At 37.8% G+C, this 17,178-nt stretch overlaps 1 pseudogene; it reads left to right on the top strand.

The window, feature by feature from the left end:
• Nucleotides 1-16,190: 16,190 nt before the first annotated feature.
• On the top strand, nucleotides 16,191-16,958 carry LOC124527261 (40S ribosomal protein S6-like; annotated as a pseudogene).
• Nucleotides 16,959-17,178: the final 220 nt, after the last annotated feature.

The following is a 17,178-nucleotide window of genomic DNA, read 5'->3' as shown; positions in this document are numbered from 1 at the left end:
ATATATAGCTAGCCTAGATATTTCCCCCGACCTACAGACTTGTGTACAAAACTGTCTAGTGATTTTGCAGTTGGTATCCAAAAGCGTCTAAGACTTAGCATGTTCAAAAGTGAGTGTCTCATTTCCATGTTTTATTTGGTCTTCTAGCAACCACCTTCATGTCAGTAAATTGGACTTTAATATTCCAATTCCCTGACCTTCCCCCCACCCCCCACACACACCAAATTTGGAACTATACTTGATTGGTCTCTTTCTCTCATATTACCCCTTAGATAATTTGCTCTTCTTGCAAATTGTATTCCAAATCAGCACTATTCTTACTGCCACTTCAGCCCTGGCCAAGGTCCCATCATCTCACATCTGGGTATTTGCGATAGTCTCCTAATCTATTTCACTCCTTCAGCCTTTGCCCTCGTCTCGTATATTCCTCATATAGCAGGCGGCCGATGTGATTTAAATATCTTTGTATCACCCTTCTCTCCAAAAACTCTTCAGTGGCTATAGATCTCACTTAGAATAAAATGTCTTATAAGGCTGTACCAGACATTTCCCTAGTGGCAACAGATGGCCCCTTCAGACTTGACCATTGACTCTTTCCAGGAGTGGTTAAGGTTTATGGAAATCAACAATGGATGGTGCCTTCTCTCGGTTTTATAGGTAGGATTTTCCGGGAAGCAGATTCTGAGGCTGAGGTTAGCATGCATGATTTTATTAAGATATGCCCTCAGGACTCAGATCAACACCTGTGGGGGAAAAAAAGAGGAAGAAAGCACTGTAGGTTGTGGAGGTCTAAATCTAATTGTAGTGCAGGCTCAGGGTAACCTCAGCTGACTAAATGAGTAAATCAGTGGCTAGGACGGCCCTCAGAGTTGTTTGTGCTGAGTTACAGTGCCCCAGCAGTGGGGGCAACATATTGTTTGTTGAAGGGGATTTGGCTCAAGCATTGTAGTCTCCACACAGTGCCACCAAAAAACATAGATAACAATACCAGGCCTGCCAAAGCAAAAAAGGAATTATTTATTGGTGCCAGAATGGGTAGCTGTTTATAAAGGCCTATTTTATAAAAGCTGAGTCTTGGTAAAGAGATGCTGACATCCGAAACCAATTAACGAGATTGAGTCAGGAAAAGAAATATGATTGCCTCCCTTTCCTCCTGTCTTCTGGCCTCCAACATGTCCCCATCCCCGACTTGTCAAATTAGCTACAAGGGAACCTGTTGATATAGTACTTGCAGGTTTGACCCCTAGATTACAAGGCAGGGTGGACCAGGGTTGTGAGTGAATTTGGAGGGTCAAAATGAAGATATGTAGCAAAATGTTTCTACGTAACCTTACCCTAGCATGCGCTCTGGTCTTATCTCCTGCTATTTGTGTTGGCTTCAATGAAAGTTATAAACCAGCATTTTCACAAAAGGATTCTCCAAACATCGGTAGCCAAAAGTCCTCTAGGCTCCTACCTAGGATGTCCAGTTCTTGCTGCTGATTTTGTGGGACAAGGAGAGAGAAATATGGCTGGTAATTTCACGATTCACTTTCCAGACTTTCACTTAGACTCTTGTTTTGAGCACTAGCCTTACACCTGGCTCTGTCTGGTCAAATCTTTTTCCAGACCATTCCAGTGCAATTATCCATCACTACAACTATTGCTTCCTGCCCAAATTAGTGCTAGTACGGTCCATTGTCTTCATAGGATGGTAAATTGGGGGTTCCAACTGGTCCAGACAGAGTTCCCATCATATTTCAGCCCCTCATCTACTGGTGCCACCAGACTTGGAGCTGTCAGAGGCAAATTAAGGAACTTCCTCTTAGATTCCCTCTCTGTTGTCATTTAATTTTTGTCTGTCTTATTTGGTTAAATAAAAACAGATTTCCAACAATCACTTTCCAACCTTCAAAAATTATACATTTTTTATAACATCTCTCCTGTTATAGAAATACCTTTTTATATTCTTTACATAATGTTAGTGCAGTTCTGAAAGGGAGAGAGGCATTTATACATGCTTGTAGTTTGTCTGCTATGTTTTACCAGAACCCTGCAAATTCATTAAACAAACAAAAAACCCAAACAGATAAACAAGAACATATTAGCAGTCATTAACTGACATCTGAGCAGAAGAGCTCGGTGAAGTCTGAGGGAGGCAGACTCATTTCTTATTTTTCTAAGCTATTGATGATTCTTAATTTATGCATCCATTAATTCTTATTTTAATGGCAGATATTTTAGTGGACTCATGGATAGTGTTATAGGAGGATAAACTTTCCTATCTGAAATACAAAATATACAGGGAGACTTGCTGTCATCTAGATCAGCGTATTTTACTTTAAGTTTTATTTCATCCACTTTATTTTTATTTTTACTACACCATATTGCCTTCTGCAGTCAACCTGTTTCCTATCAGGAAAACAAAGGTCACACCAAATAGTTTAAGAGAACCAATACAGGGAGCTGGGAACAGGTAGAAAAACAGAGAGATCAAATGGGATGTTGAGGCAACAGAGTGATTAGTAAATTATAGGCCCCTGAGACCTGGGACAGGGAGAATAAAAGAACTGGGTGGTATCATCGCAGGCCAGGAGGGATACCAGTGGGTATGAGGCTTGATTCATGTCAGGGGTGCCAGATCAGAGCAGGACCGTGAAGTGACACAGTTATTTTAGAGATACTGCCTAAGTGGGAGAAGAACGCTCGGCTTTGCCTTTGTCTTGCCCTACAGTCTCCCCAGGGCATCTCCCTTGGCTGAAGGTAACAGGAAGATAAAGGGCAAGGGAATCTACGAAATATAGAGGCAGAGAATTGACACGGGAGCAAGAACCATTACTTGCTGTCTCAGAACAGTGTCATGATTATAAGAGAATTTAGGTTCCAGTCCAGCAGGACTAGAATTCTTGCTCTGCCACTTACTGGTGTGGCTTCCAGCAAATTATTCAATATCTTTCAGCTTCCATTTACTTATCTTCTGAGTACAATAATAATACGACCTGCATTTGAGAATTGTATCAGAAATTTAAAAATGCCAACAGACATCAAATACCCGGAACCGTGCTGGGAACAAAGACACTTTTAATACATTTTAGCTATCACTATTATTATTACCCTATAAACATTAAGATAAGCCTGACAGTGGACCCAGTTTATAGGGAGAAAAGTTTGGATTCCAGGAAAGGTAAAGCACTGGTTATTTATATGGTTTTTAGCTATGCCTCTTAACTCTGGTCTGGTATCATATCAGATCAACTAGGGAGCTTGTTAAATTGCATATCTTGGACAACTTCAGTGCAAGCATACCACAATGTATAGGGGATGGGAACAAAAAGTTACATTTAACAAGCTTTTCTGGTAATTTTGTGCAAAAAAATATTTGAGAAACACTGCCAGAGGGCTCCTGAGTAAACAACTCCCTCTTTCCTTATCTCCCAACTACTGAATGAACTGTAGGTATTCAGATTGGTAAGTGATTACATGGGCATTTCTACTGGGATCAAGGTAAGAGATTTCACTACCAAGTTGTCACAAATTTGGAACAGGTTTATGTCTTAACTTTGGTGCCTCTTATAAATTTTTTCTCCCCTTTGGCTCTTTCCACGCTTACTGAAAGCAATAAAAACAACAATACTATATTTGTGCTTTTATTAATATCCAAGAGAGGGATAAAATTGGCCATGCCGACCTCACAATATCTTGATAGGTTTTGCTGCAATTGTTTTTAAAAGAACACTCCTTTAAAGAGAGAAAGCATACAACATACTTTACAGGAAAACTTAAATATTATGGATTCAACAAAATCTTGCCAGAAATACTCAGAATCAAACACACATGCCTGCTGAATTCATGCTATTTTTTTCTTCTTTGTAGGTATACAGTTTTTCTTTTGTTGTTGTTTTTTTTTCTTTTTTATATTTCATTTTTTACATCATAGAATTTCCCTTAATTAAGCCTCACTTTAAAATCATATTGTTAAAAATTAGGTTTTGCTTTTTATTACAAATGAGCTAAAATATTACTAGAATGGTATATTTTGAGTATAAAATAGTATCTTTAATCTGAAGTTGCAAACATTTTCTGCTAAATCATATTCAGTGTTATCTCTATTACTGCTTTAGAGGGCCATGAATAAGAATTATTTCATTGTGGGAAAAATTGAACATAGTAATGGCACGATTGACTCATAAAGGGCACAGACGTATCAGTTCATCTAAAAGCATAAAATTAATAAACTGGTTGAATTTCATGTTTCATTCAATTTAAATAAAATTTATCATAACTGAAATTAGTTTTACGTAATTCAGTCATTGAAACAACCCTAAATCCCAATAAAAAAAATTCTATATAATGTGTATACTGTGGAAGACTCAAAAAGGAACCAAGTTGAAATTAATTACCTGGGTTTGCTCTAATAGTTATAACTTGTATTATTTCCTTTCTCTTCATTTGAAATAAGTAGGTGGTAATGGAATTACTTGTAATTTGTTCCCATTTTCAGACATGCCTAGAACTTAACCAATTGTATTTTTTTTAACCTGAGTTTCCATACCACATTGACAGCTCTCAGACCAGGGTTTTTCAAATATTTTCCATTTGAAGTACTAAATCTGTGACATGGACTCAGAAATTTCCTGGTGAAAAGTACAATTCATGTCTTTAGTTCTAAAGATCATGATTATCCTACTTCCCTTTTCTCATGGAATACTGAGGAAGCTGCCATAAAATCCTTGCTTCCTAAGGGTTTTACACATATTATTAAGTCACCACATCTCAACAACCTGTCCTTTTTCAGTGTTCACGCACCCTTTCTATTTAATCCAGACCATCAACACTATCATCTATAACTATTAGACAGTAGCTCAGCTTTCTACAAAAACTTTAGCATGAGATTCAATCTTCTCTCATATCTCTGCCTTCCCTTTGTTCAAAGAAGCGTCAATGACTTTTCAATTATTTTCAACAAACATCGACATCATCACCACTTATGAAATTTTTTCTACTTCTTTTCAGAAATTCTCAGATGGAGTCAACACAAAATATTTCAGACAGAACTATTCTACTTCTAATATCTAAAATAATCTGAACCCGTCTTTCACCTTATAAAGCTGAAAAGCCATTTCTTCTGCAATCAGCACACTATGTACTTTTGTGCAAAAAAAAAAAATCCATTAGTTACTGTCTACAAGATTAAGTGGAAATTTTCTGACTCATATCAAGATTATCTAACAACTGGTTTCAATTTAGTTTTCTAATCTGTGTCTCACTAATTGAATTTATATTCCCTGAATTGTAGTGTCTCTTTCATACTCTGCACTTGCACATTATTTGAGCTGATACTTTGTCTTTTACCAGAAAAGCTCTTACCCATAATCTTGGTATATCCATATCCTAACTATACTCTGAGAAGCTATTTAAAAGTCTTTTTTAAAATTTGTTTGTTTGTTTGTTTATTTATTTATTTATTTATTTATTTATTTAGAGGAGAGAGAAAGAGAGAGCACAAGCCAGGGAGGAGCAGAGAGAGAAGGGGAGAGAGAATCCCAAGCAGGCTCTGTGTGTTAGTGCAGAGCCCAATGAAGGGCTCGAACTTATGAACCATGAGGTCAAGACCTGAGCAAAAACCAAGAGTCAGACGCTTAACTGGCTAAGCCACCCAGGCACCCCTTTTCTTTTTAATTTTTTTAAAAGCGTTTTTGAGAAGGTATTTAAATATGAGCTCTTCTATGATATCTTAAGAACAAAACAAGTACTATTTACATTAGTTGTAGTACTATTCCAATTTACAACTGAGGAAAGGAGTCTTAAACAGTTTGCTTTTATAAGGCTATTAAGAACGTTTACTATTTCTGAAACATCATAAGTATTTTTCCCAAATATGTAAATTCATGTAAGGGTAAATTAAACCTAAAGCATTTAAGGCATATAAATCAATTTTTCCTCTCCATTGCAACACTTTCCCATAGTCCAGGCCATCAGCAAATGTCGTTTGGACTCCTGGCCAGTCCTTCCCACCAAACATCCACACTGTAGCCGGAGTTATGATTGTAAAACTTAAATATGATTGTAGCATCTGATAGCTTTAAACACTTGAGTGACTCCACATTACTGCAGTATGGATTCCAGTTTATTCATGTGGCTTCCAAGGCCTTGAGGATATTTTATCCTATTTAGCTCTCATCCCCTCCTCTCCTTCATACCTACCTCTTGAACTCTACAACTCCATTTCCACCAGACTTTTGTTCTAACATTTTATGCTCTTTCACTGCTGGCCTTGGCACATATTATTTCCTTAATTTAGAGCATCGTTTTTCCCGGATCCCACAGCAATCTTGGTGTAACTTATTTTTTTTTTTATTTTGTCTCAAATCCTAGCCTAAATATCACTTCATTTATGAATCCATCCCTTAGGCCATGAGCCTTTCTAAGTACTACAATAACACTATTATAAATATCCCACTCTCCCCTGTAGTTAATATTTGTTCATCTCTATCCCCCATATAGAATTACTTCTTTAAGTCCAGGTAGCATAGATTGGTTGTGCTTAATTGTTCTTTCACCACTTTCAATGTGGGGGTGGAGAGTGGTGCAGCTCCTTGTACTACTAAGCAATGCCCTGACATCATCTGGCTGTCCTATCATTCAACTTAATTCGGGCAATATCTACCCAGAGAAAGCATTAGATTTCACAGCTCAGGGACTCAGTTTTTTTACTGTCTTCTACTCCAGATGCCAATTGCAAGCCCAAGTTGTTAATCTGTGCTTCTGACCTACTGACTATAGTTTGGCGGTTCCCACAACTCCCTCCTCTGCTTTGATTAACTTACTGTGGGGCGGGGTGTCACAGACTTCTGGAGAACCATGTACTCACTAGATTATCAGTTTCTTTACAAAGGATTTTATTTTTATTTTTAAAAAATTTTTTTTCAACGTTTTTTATTTATTTTGGGATAGAGAGAGACAGAGCATGAACGGGGGAGGGGCAGAGAGAGAGGGAGACACAGAATCGGAAACAGGCTCCAGGCTCCGAGCCATCAGCCCAGAGGCTGACGCGGGGCTCAAACTCACGGACCGCGAGATCGTGACCTGGCTGAAGTCGGACGCTTAACCGACTGCGCCACCCAGGCGCCCCTCTTTACAAAGGATTTTAAAGGAGACAAGTCAATACCCAGATGAAGGGATACATAGCCTGAGGTCCTGAGCAAAGGAGTTTCTGTCCTCATAAAGTTTGGGGACTAACAGAGTGGTGCTCAGAAGATCTCTGGTCTAGGAACCTACTTTAGAGCAGTAGAGCAGGGGCACAGCTCTGCATGCCTCCTTCTTGGTTCTCTCGTTATCCTGTTCAGTCCTCTTCGTTAGCACTTACCATATTACATGAATGGGCTCTATTTATTGAACAACCTCCCTAATAGATTGTAAGATACTTGAGAGCTAAAAACTCACATATGATGTGTTAATATCCTCAACACAATGCCTAGGTTAGTGTTTATTGAAGAAAACTCAATGAATTTCTACATCTTTCCCTTTTATTATGTTCCTTTTAACTTCTTTCTTTCTTTCTTTCTTTCTTTCTTTCTTTCTTTCTTTCTTTCTTTCTTTCATTTATTTTAGAGAATGAGAGAGTGCAAGCAGGTAAGAGGGGCAGAGGGAGAGAGAGAGAATCTTAAGCAGGCTCCACGCTCAATGTAAAGCCTGATGTGGGGCTCAATCTCAGGACACTGGGATCATAACCTGAGCTGAAATCAAGAATTAGACGCTCAACTGACTGAGCCACCCAGGAATCCCATATTTATTTCAAATGTTGTCCTAAGGTTCTGTCTTTCACTGCAAACTTGGCCATCAAAATCTATTTTTTCTCTTCGTAAAAGATCAAATATCAATCACATATCTATTCTTTAATTGCATTTCAAGTCACTGTTGTTATCTCTCTCAAGAATATTTGAAGTGTAGACCTTATCTTCAATTGAGAGTAGGACTGGTCTCCATTAAAAGAATGCCATGCTTCCCAAAGCAGACAGGCAAGAAAATTTCACTCCCCCTCTTTTCCTAGCTAACTTCCTTTTACCCTTCAGGAAAGAGCTCAAATATTACTTCTTTAAACAAGTCTTTCTTACTGTCAGGGTAAGTTAAATTGCCCTGATAAAAGCTTCCACTGTAACTTGAACATTTCTTTCATATAGCCTACTCATTAAATATTTGTGCAATTACTTTTTTTTTCATTGTCCACCTTTGCCACTATATTATAAGTTCCTTTTGGGAGTCAGGAGGCACACGCATTTCTTTCAAAACTATCTTTGGTAAATAACCAGTGACTGTCATGTGGTTGGCATGCCACAAACATTTTTTTGAATTCACCAAAAATTAGTATACACAGAATCTCTAGGTCAACTGTAAATTTAAGGGTTTTGATGGCCAACAGAGCTGCCTTTCTCCTCTCGCATTATTGCATTTAAATAGTCATTTTCATGTTGGGGGCTCAGCATGAGGCTTATGATCTTCCTGAGGACAAGTTTAAGTAAAGAAAAATAGGTACAGACAGGAACGGATGCTATTCTACTCTAGCATAGAAAAATTGGAACTAGAAGGTAATACGTGATAAGATTTAACTGTTAGGGGCACCTGGATGGCTCTGTTGGTTAAGCATCCAGCTCTTGATTTTGGCTCAGGTCATGATCTCATGGTCTGTGGGATTGAGCCCCATGTCGGGCTCTGTGCTTGGGATTCTCTCTTTTCTTCTCTCTGCCCCTCTCCTGATCACTTTCTCTGTCTCTGTCTCTGTCTCTCTCTTAAAATAAACCTGAAAAAAAAAAGATTTAAGTGTTAGATAATGAAAGTCTAGTAAGAATAAAGGAACTTTGAAAAATTTCAAAACCCATTTGTTTGATACTAATTTACTTGTTTTCTAATTATGTATAATATAGTGTAATCCAAATCTTAGAGATGCATATAAACAGTTCTTTGTTATTAACAAGTTGAAATTATTTCACTACATTTAAGTAAATATTGTTACTCAAAAAATGCCTTTTTCAGTGACAAGAAACTCATTCCATTGCTCCATTTTTATTTAACCACCTACCTTCACATTATTAAAATTATTTAGACTAGAAAACATAAAGTGTTACTTGTTAAATAACATCCACCTGGTGGTTCTGATTTTCCTCAGTTTTAAGGTGTCACTTAAAATGGCGTCATCATAGCATATTTAAATACTGCAGCCACATTTGCCTAAAGCATGTACCATATAATATAAAAGTTTATTTTCTATTTTTACTCTTATCTTGTTCCTTTTTATCACTTTCCCTTTAAGTTTCCATGGGAACCTGGAAGGAAAAAAAATAATGTTAAGTATCCTAGATATACCAGTTTAAACAATATTTTTACCTTGGGTTTTAATGGTGGGAAATTTTTATCTCATCACAGACATGAATATATCGCCTTTAATAGGAATGTGATAACATTTTTCAAATTAGATTTTCAAATTAGTTTTTCCTTTTTAATGCAACAGAATTATGTGATCTGGCTCCTATGTGAAACTATTTGAACGTGAACATGCATATATATATATATATATATATATATATATATATATATGTGTGTGTGTGTGTGTGTATATATATATATATATATATATATATATATATATATATTAAGTTTTTACTTAAATTCCATATTACCTTCTTCTATACAATACCCCGTGGTCATCACAGCAAGTATACACCTTAATCCCCATCACCTATTTTACCCATTCCCCTATGAACCTCCCTTCTGGTAACGATCAGTTTGTTCTCTATAGTTAAGAATCAATTTCTTGGTTTGCCTTCCTTTCTCTTTTTTCCCCTCTTGCTCATTTATTTTGTTTCTTAAATCCCACACATAAGTGAAATCATATGGTATGTGTCTTTTTCTGACTGACTTATTTCATTTTGCATAATACTTTCTAGCTCCATCTATGTCGTTGAAAATGGCAAGATTTCATTCTTTTTTATGGCTGAGTAATATTCCATTGTTGCACAGCAAAGGAAACATTTGCAAATGTCTTCTCTCATTCTGTAGGTTGCCTTTTAGTTTTGTTGATCATTACCTTTGCTGTGCAGAAGCTTTTAATTTTGATGAAGTCCCAGTAGTTAGTTTTTTATTTTGTTTCCCTTACCTCAGGAGATATATCTAGAAAGAAGTTGCTATGGCTGATGTCAAAGAGGTTACTGCCTGTGTTCTCCTCTAAGGCTTTTATTGATTCAAGTCTCACATTTAGGTCTTTAATCTATTTTGAACTTATTTTTGTGTATGGAGTAAAAAAGTGTCCTGGTTTCATTCTTCTGCATGTTGCTGTCCAGCTTTCCCAACACCTTTTGTTGAAGATACTGTATTTTTCCCATTGTATCTTCTTTTCTGCTTTGTCAAAGATTAGTTGACCATGTAACTGTGGGTTCATTTCTGGGTTTTCTGCTCTGCTCTATCTATTCTGATCTATGTCTCTATTTTTGTGACAGTGCCCTACTGTTTTTTTATCAGTACAGTTATGTAATACAACTTGAAGTCTGTAATTGTGATGCTTCCAGCTTTATTTTTCTGTTCACAGACTTTGAGTCTGGAGTTCTCTCTTGTCCAGCAAGAGAGCAGGCACAGAATTGAATATGAGAGAGGCAAATGTCCAGGAGGAGACAAGAGCCCTGAGTAAGGGTCTTTGCTCAGTATTTATTAGGATCTGAAGGCTTTCATACATCATGGACATGCAGAAAGAGACAATAAAACAATGATCATTAACTCATGCGTGTGAGAGAAAGGGGGCTTCAAAGGTATGCTTTGGTAGGGGTTAGAGTCAATACAAATCAAAGTCCTGGTGCCAAGCAGACAGCCATTTACTTCAGGTACCAGGCACTGTGTCTGTTTATCTTAGCTTTTCTAGGGGCTAAGACAGATAGAGCATGTTACCTCAGGGTTAACAAGGCATTTTTCTTGCTAATTAGCTCTGGGCATTTTTGCCCTGTAGTGGCTTTCTGCTTTCTGCTTTGTTTTACTTAATGATGAATTCTGGGCATTTTCACCCTGCTGTGGCACCTTTCCGCCTCTGCTTGTTCTCCCAAGCTTTCGTCCTTTTGAAGTGGCTTTCTGCTCTATGCTTTAACACTGAGCACTATTGCCCTGTGGCAGCTTTCCCCCCTAAGCTTTGTTAACCCATTGGTGAGAGAGAGAGAGAGAGAGCCCAAGCAGGGGAGGGGCATAGAGCAGAGAGAGAGGGGGAAGGATCCAAAGCAGGCTCTGCACTGACACAGAGAGCCTGATATGGGGCTCAAATTCACGAACTCCAAGATCATGACTGGAGCTGAAGTCAGACACTTAACTGACTAAGCCACCCAGGTGCCCCTGTTAGGAGTGTTTTGAATACTGATTTAATTTCTTTGCTGGTTATCTGCCTGTTCTCCCTGTTTCAGTTTTGGTAGTTTCTACCATTTCTAGGAATTTATCCATATCTTCCATGTTGTCCTATTTGTTGGCGTATAGTTTTTTATAATATTTTCATATAATTGGTTGTATTTCTATGATTTTGGTTACTATTTCTGCTTTCTCACTTGTGATTTTATTTATTTTGGTCCTTTCTCTTTTCTTTTTGATAAATCTGGCTAGAAGTTTATCAATTCTACTAATTTTTCCAAAGAACCAGTTCTTGGTCTCTTGGTCTCATTGATCTGTTCTGGGTTTTTTGTTTACTTCTATATTATTTATTTCTGCTCTAATGTGTATGATTTATTTCCTTCTGCTAGCTTTAGGCTTCATTTATTATCTTTTTTCTAGTTCCTTTAGGTGTAAGATTAGGTTGTGTAGTTGAGATTTTTCTTGGTTCTTGAGATTGACCTGTATTACTATATATTTCCCCTTAAGCCTGCTTTTGCTGCATCCCAAACATCTTGGACTGTTGTTGTTTTCATTTTCATTTGTTCCCATGTATTTTTTTATTTCTTCTTTTATCTCCTGGTTGACAAATTCATTGTTTAGTACCATGTTGTTTAACCTTCATATATTTGTGGTCTTTCCAAATTTTTTCTTGTTGTTGACTTCAAGTTTCATAGTGTTGTAGTCAGAAAGGGTGCATAGTATGATTTCAATATTTTTTTTTTAATTTTTTGAGGCCTGTTTTGACACCTAGCATGTATTATATATTCTAGAGAGTGTTCCATGTGTACTTGAAAAGAGTGTGCATTCTGCTATTTTAGGCTGGAACATTCTAAATATATCTGTTAAGTCCATCTAATCTAGTGTGTCATTCAAAGCCATTGTTTCCCTGTTTATTTTCTGTTAGGATGATCTGTCCACTGATGTAAGTGGGGTGTTAAAGTCCCTTACTATTGTGTTGTTTTCAATGAGTTACTTTAGGTTTGTCATTAATTGTTTTATATATTTGGGTACCTCATTTTGGAAGCATAAATGTTTATAATTGTTACATCTTCTTGTTTGATTGTCCCTTTATGATTATATAATGCCCTTCTTCATCTCTTTTTACAGTCTGTGTTTTTAAGTCTAGTTCATTTGATGTAAGTATTCCTACTCCAGCTTTCTTTTGACATCCATTTGCATGATAAATAGTTGGCATTTTCTCACTTTCAATCTGCAGGTGACTTTACATCTAAAATGAGTCTTTTGTAGGCAGCATACAAATCAGTCTTGTTTATTTATCCATATATCCTATGTTTTTTTTTATTGGAGCATTTAGTCCACTTACATTCAGAGTAATTATTTTTATATAAAGTTTTGTAATGTTTATTTATTTTTGAGAGAGAGAAAGAAAGAGACAGAGTGCAAGTGGGAGAAGGGCAGATAAAGAGAGAGGGAGTCACAGAATCTGAAGCAGGCTTCAGGCTCTGAGCTGTCAGCACAGAGCCTGATGAGGGGCTCGAACCCATGGACCATGAGATCATGACCTGAGCCAAAATCAGACACCTAACCGACTGACCCACCCAGGAACCCCTAGAGTAATTATTGGTAGATATGTATTAATAACTATTTCATTACTAGTTTTGCCATTGTTTCTGGAGACTTTCTCTGTTCTTTTCTAGTCTTTGTCACTTTCTGTCTTTCCACTTCCTTTAATATTTCTTTCAGGACTGGTTTAGTGGTCACAAACTCCTTTAGTTTTTGTTTGTCTGGGAAACTATCTCTCCTTCTATTCTGAATGATAGTCTTGCTGTATAGATTTCTTGGCTGCAGATTTTTTCCATTCAGCACATTGAATATACCATTCTACTTGCCAAGTTTCTGTTGAAAGATCTTCAGCTTGCATCATGGGTCTTCCCTTGTAAGTCAGGGGCTTCTTTTGTCTTGCTACTTTTAAGATTTTTTCTTTATCACTATATTTTACAAATTTAATTACAATATGTCTTGTTGGCCTGTTGTTTCAATTTTGATGGGAGTTCTTTGTGCCTCCTTTTCCTTCCCCAGGTTAGGGAAGTTTTCTGCTATTATTACTTGGGATAAAATGTCTGCCCCCTTTTCTCTCTTCTTCATCTTCTTCTTCTTCTGAGACTCCTATAGTATAAATTTTATCATGTTTGATGGGGTCACTGAGTTCCCCAAGTCTATTCTCATGTTTCATAATTCTTTCTTTTGTTCAGCTTCACTATTTTCCATTATTTTGTTTTCTATGTCACTAATTTATTTCTCTGCTTCTTCAAGTCTGTTGTTCATTGCATCAATCCTGTTTACAATCTCAGTTATTGTTTTCTTCATTTCTGATTGATTCTTTTTCAACTGTTATCTCTGTGATAAGGGTCGCCCTGATGTCTTCTATTCTGTTCTCCAGCCCAGTGAGAATCCTTATGATTATTGCTTTCAATTCTCCATCAGGCATGTTATTTGTATCTGTTTCACTTAGATCTCTGGCTGTGGACTTATCTTGTTCTTTCACTTGGAATAAATTTTTGTGTCTTGGCATTTTGTGCAAGTCTCTACCTTCCCCCCCCCCCCCCTCCGTGTTACAAAATCTAGTTATTCTGTTTCTCAATGTAATGGCCTTATGAAGAAGAGTTCCTGTAGTGCCCAGGACCTGGCACAGCAGGGAGTGTATCTGGTGTGTGGTGCATGTGTTCTATGTTGTGTTTTCACTGCTCTATCCTTCAGGCCAGTCATCTGCAAGGGCTACCCTTGCCTGTAGTGGGCAGTATTTGGTCCCTGCCCTGAATATGGTTGAGTTTTAATTAGGTATGCTCTGCTCTGCTTGTTAAATGAGACCTGACACCAACTCCACCAGAACTGAAGCCCTGCAGACCTCTTTGGTCAGAGATGTGGTGTGAGCAGGGTTTGTGTTGGTCTTCTTGGGAAGGGACTGGGGCAAGCTTGATTGATTATGGCAGATCCATGGGAGCTAAGGGAGTGGGGTTGATGTAAGTTAGGCAGCCTATGGCAGTGCTGTGTTGCTTCCCACAGGTGGCGCTGTGTTTACGTTGAGGAACTTGTGAGGGAAATAGTACTGGTCAGCTCTTTTGTTCCCAGAGAGGCATCTCTGTGAATGCTGCCTCTTAGGGATACACTCTGAGAAGACCCAGGGAGCCCCAGGCATTTTTCAGACTGCTGTTTCTATGCTGTCTGCCCCTGGGTTGTTTACCTGTCTTTTCTCCAGGAGCAGCACAGTGTCCTCTCAGCCAAGCTCATGGGCCTTTAAAACTCCAGGCTTTAAGCTCCACTGATTGCAAGAACTCATGAAATTCCACCCCTTTTGTTTACCAAGCCAGTGGCTTTGAGGAAGCATTCTCCTGTGTGCTCCCCTGTGTGCCCCTCTCTCACCCTTTCCTGTGACCACAGCTCCCTGCTCTCCACAGCACTTTGTTTCTCCCCCAAAACCCCATCTCTGTACTTACTACCTTCTTCATTGTGGCCTCTTCTCTCCCTTTAGTTCTGGAGCTTGTTCTGTCAGTCTTCGGGTCACTTTCTGGGGCATGTAAGATGATTTGATAGTTATCTAGTTGTGTTCATGGGATGAAAGGAGACTTCTATGGTCTAAGTACCTGACAATTGGCATTTTTTTATTGTAATATAAGTGCCTGACATTAAGATTTTGATTCCTGAGGCATCTATTTAAAAGGGTTCTGTCTTGAATTCATTTGTGCTTTTTTGAAGTGTGATGTATATCATTATTGAGCTCAGTAATTTTGATGTTTGTTTCCATTTATTCCTCTAATGTTAGGAATGTGTAAAATTTTGATTAAGTGCAAAGAAAACAATTGAGGAACATCTTGGGAATTGATTTTCTTGTGACAAAGTAGTAGTAGTCAGTAGTAACAGGCAAAAACAACTAGTTTTAGAAAAAAACATAGTCTCTTCTTACACTTCTAATATGTGAGTATTCATATCTACAAAGTGAAACTACTTTAGAAATCAGAACAAAAATAAGATTGCACTGAGTGCATGATTTGATAGTTCCTTTAAAAAAAATTATTGATTCCATTTATTTCCTTTCTACATACTTTACAAGAGGAAAAACTGGCTATTATTCTTAAGATGAAAAGCATGTAAAATCATGTTCCATAAGTCTCAGCTCCCATAAAAAAGCAATAAATAAATAAATAAATAAATAAAGCAGTAATACAAAGGCAGATATAAAAAAAAATCATCATTTAATTAAATACCTCAGAGAAATTTTAAAATATTTATTGGACATAATTAAGGCAGACCGTCTATTTTTCCACAGTTTTACTTGTATGTAGTTTCTACTTCATTTTTTGACAATTGAGAATACATTGAAATATTTGTTGTTTCTTTTTTTGTTTCATAAAACAAGCATGTGCCTCATAATAATTGGCCAAAGCAGAGTTCATTTGAATCTTCAGTTAAAAGGCAGAACTGAATTGCTTTCCAGTTCAGCCCCAGACATTTTCCAGTTGAAGTATCAAAGGAGAGGTTACCTGTGTCTGCCACCACCGACTGAAGTATCACACACATGGCACAGACTTACCACTTTGTGGAGGTCTTTCCAAAGGAGGGTTTAAGTCCTCACAAAGGTTTCCTAGAGTGTATAACACAAAATCCTAATTTCTTAGACTTTAAAATGTGTTGCATTATTGGAAAATATTATGAGGTTCAAATTGGAAAGCACTGAGGTAAGTAATACTAACCTATTCTCTTTACTGCAAGATTTTTCTGAGACTGCCATTTTGATGCCATTATAAAGAGCAAAGAGAGCTCTTTTTCTTGGCACCTCAGAGGTAGTGGGCTGCTTCAGGATGAAGCTGAACATCTCTTTCCCAGCTCCTGGCTGCCAGAAACTCATTGAAGTAGACGATGAACACTACCTTCGTATGTTTTATGAGAAGCAAATGGTCACAGAAGTTTCTGCTGATGCTTTAGGGGAATAATGGAAGGGTTATGTGGTCTGAATCACTGGTGGCAATAACAAACGAGGCTCCCCCATGAAGCAGGGGGTCTTGACACTGGCCTTGTCCGCCTACTGCTGCGTAAGGGGCATTCCTGCTACCGACCAATGAGGACTGGAGAAAGAAATCACAAATCCATTCGGGGTTGCATTGTGGATGCCAATCTCTGTTGTCAACTGGGTCATTGTGAATAAAGGGGAGAAGGATATTCCTGGACTCACTGATACTACTGTGCCTTGTCGTCTGGGGCCCAAAAGAGCTAGCAGAATCTGCAAATTTTCAGTCTCTTGAAGGAAGATAACGTCTGTCAGTGTGTGTGAGAAAGCCCCTAAACCAAGAAGGTAAGAAACCTCAACCCAAAGCATCCAAGATTCAGCATCTTGTTACTCCATGTGTCCTCCACCACAAACGTTGGCACATTGCTTTGAAGAAGCGGCACCGGAAGAAAAACAAGGAAGAGGCTCAGAATATGCTAAGCTTTTGGCCAGGAGAATGAAGGAGGCCAAAGAAAAACACCAGGAACAGATTGCCAAGAGACAGAGGCTGTCTTCGCCGAGAGCTTCTACTGCAAAGTCTGAGTCCGGTGAGAGAAGAGAGTGTTGTAAGAGGAACAAATGAATAAGATCAGACATCAGAATGAATGAATGAATGAGTGAATAGCAAAAAGATAGTTTATCATGTAATGCCTACTAAAATAAGTTGAGCACAGTATGATTTTTAATGAATATTGCTAATTAGTCTCTCCCTGCTCCCAGCACTTTAACTAAACGATTGTTTTAGGTAACAGGTTTTATTTCAGGACTAGTAGAGATACTATTGTTTTTTTGGAAATTATTTA

This window comes from Lynx rufus, unplaced genomic scaffold (genome assembly GCF_022079265.1).
Source record: "Lynx rufus isolate CCGP_SWC_20201006 ecotype Redwood Valley unplaced genomic scaffold, mLynRuf1.p SCAF_5, whole genome shotgun sequence".
NCBI lineage: Eukaryota > Metazoa > Chordata > Mammalia > Carnivora > Felidae > Lynx > Lynx rufus.
Note: the sequence above shows the minus strand (reverse complement) of the source record. Positions and strands in the feature narration are given on the sequence as shown.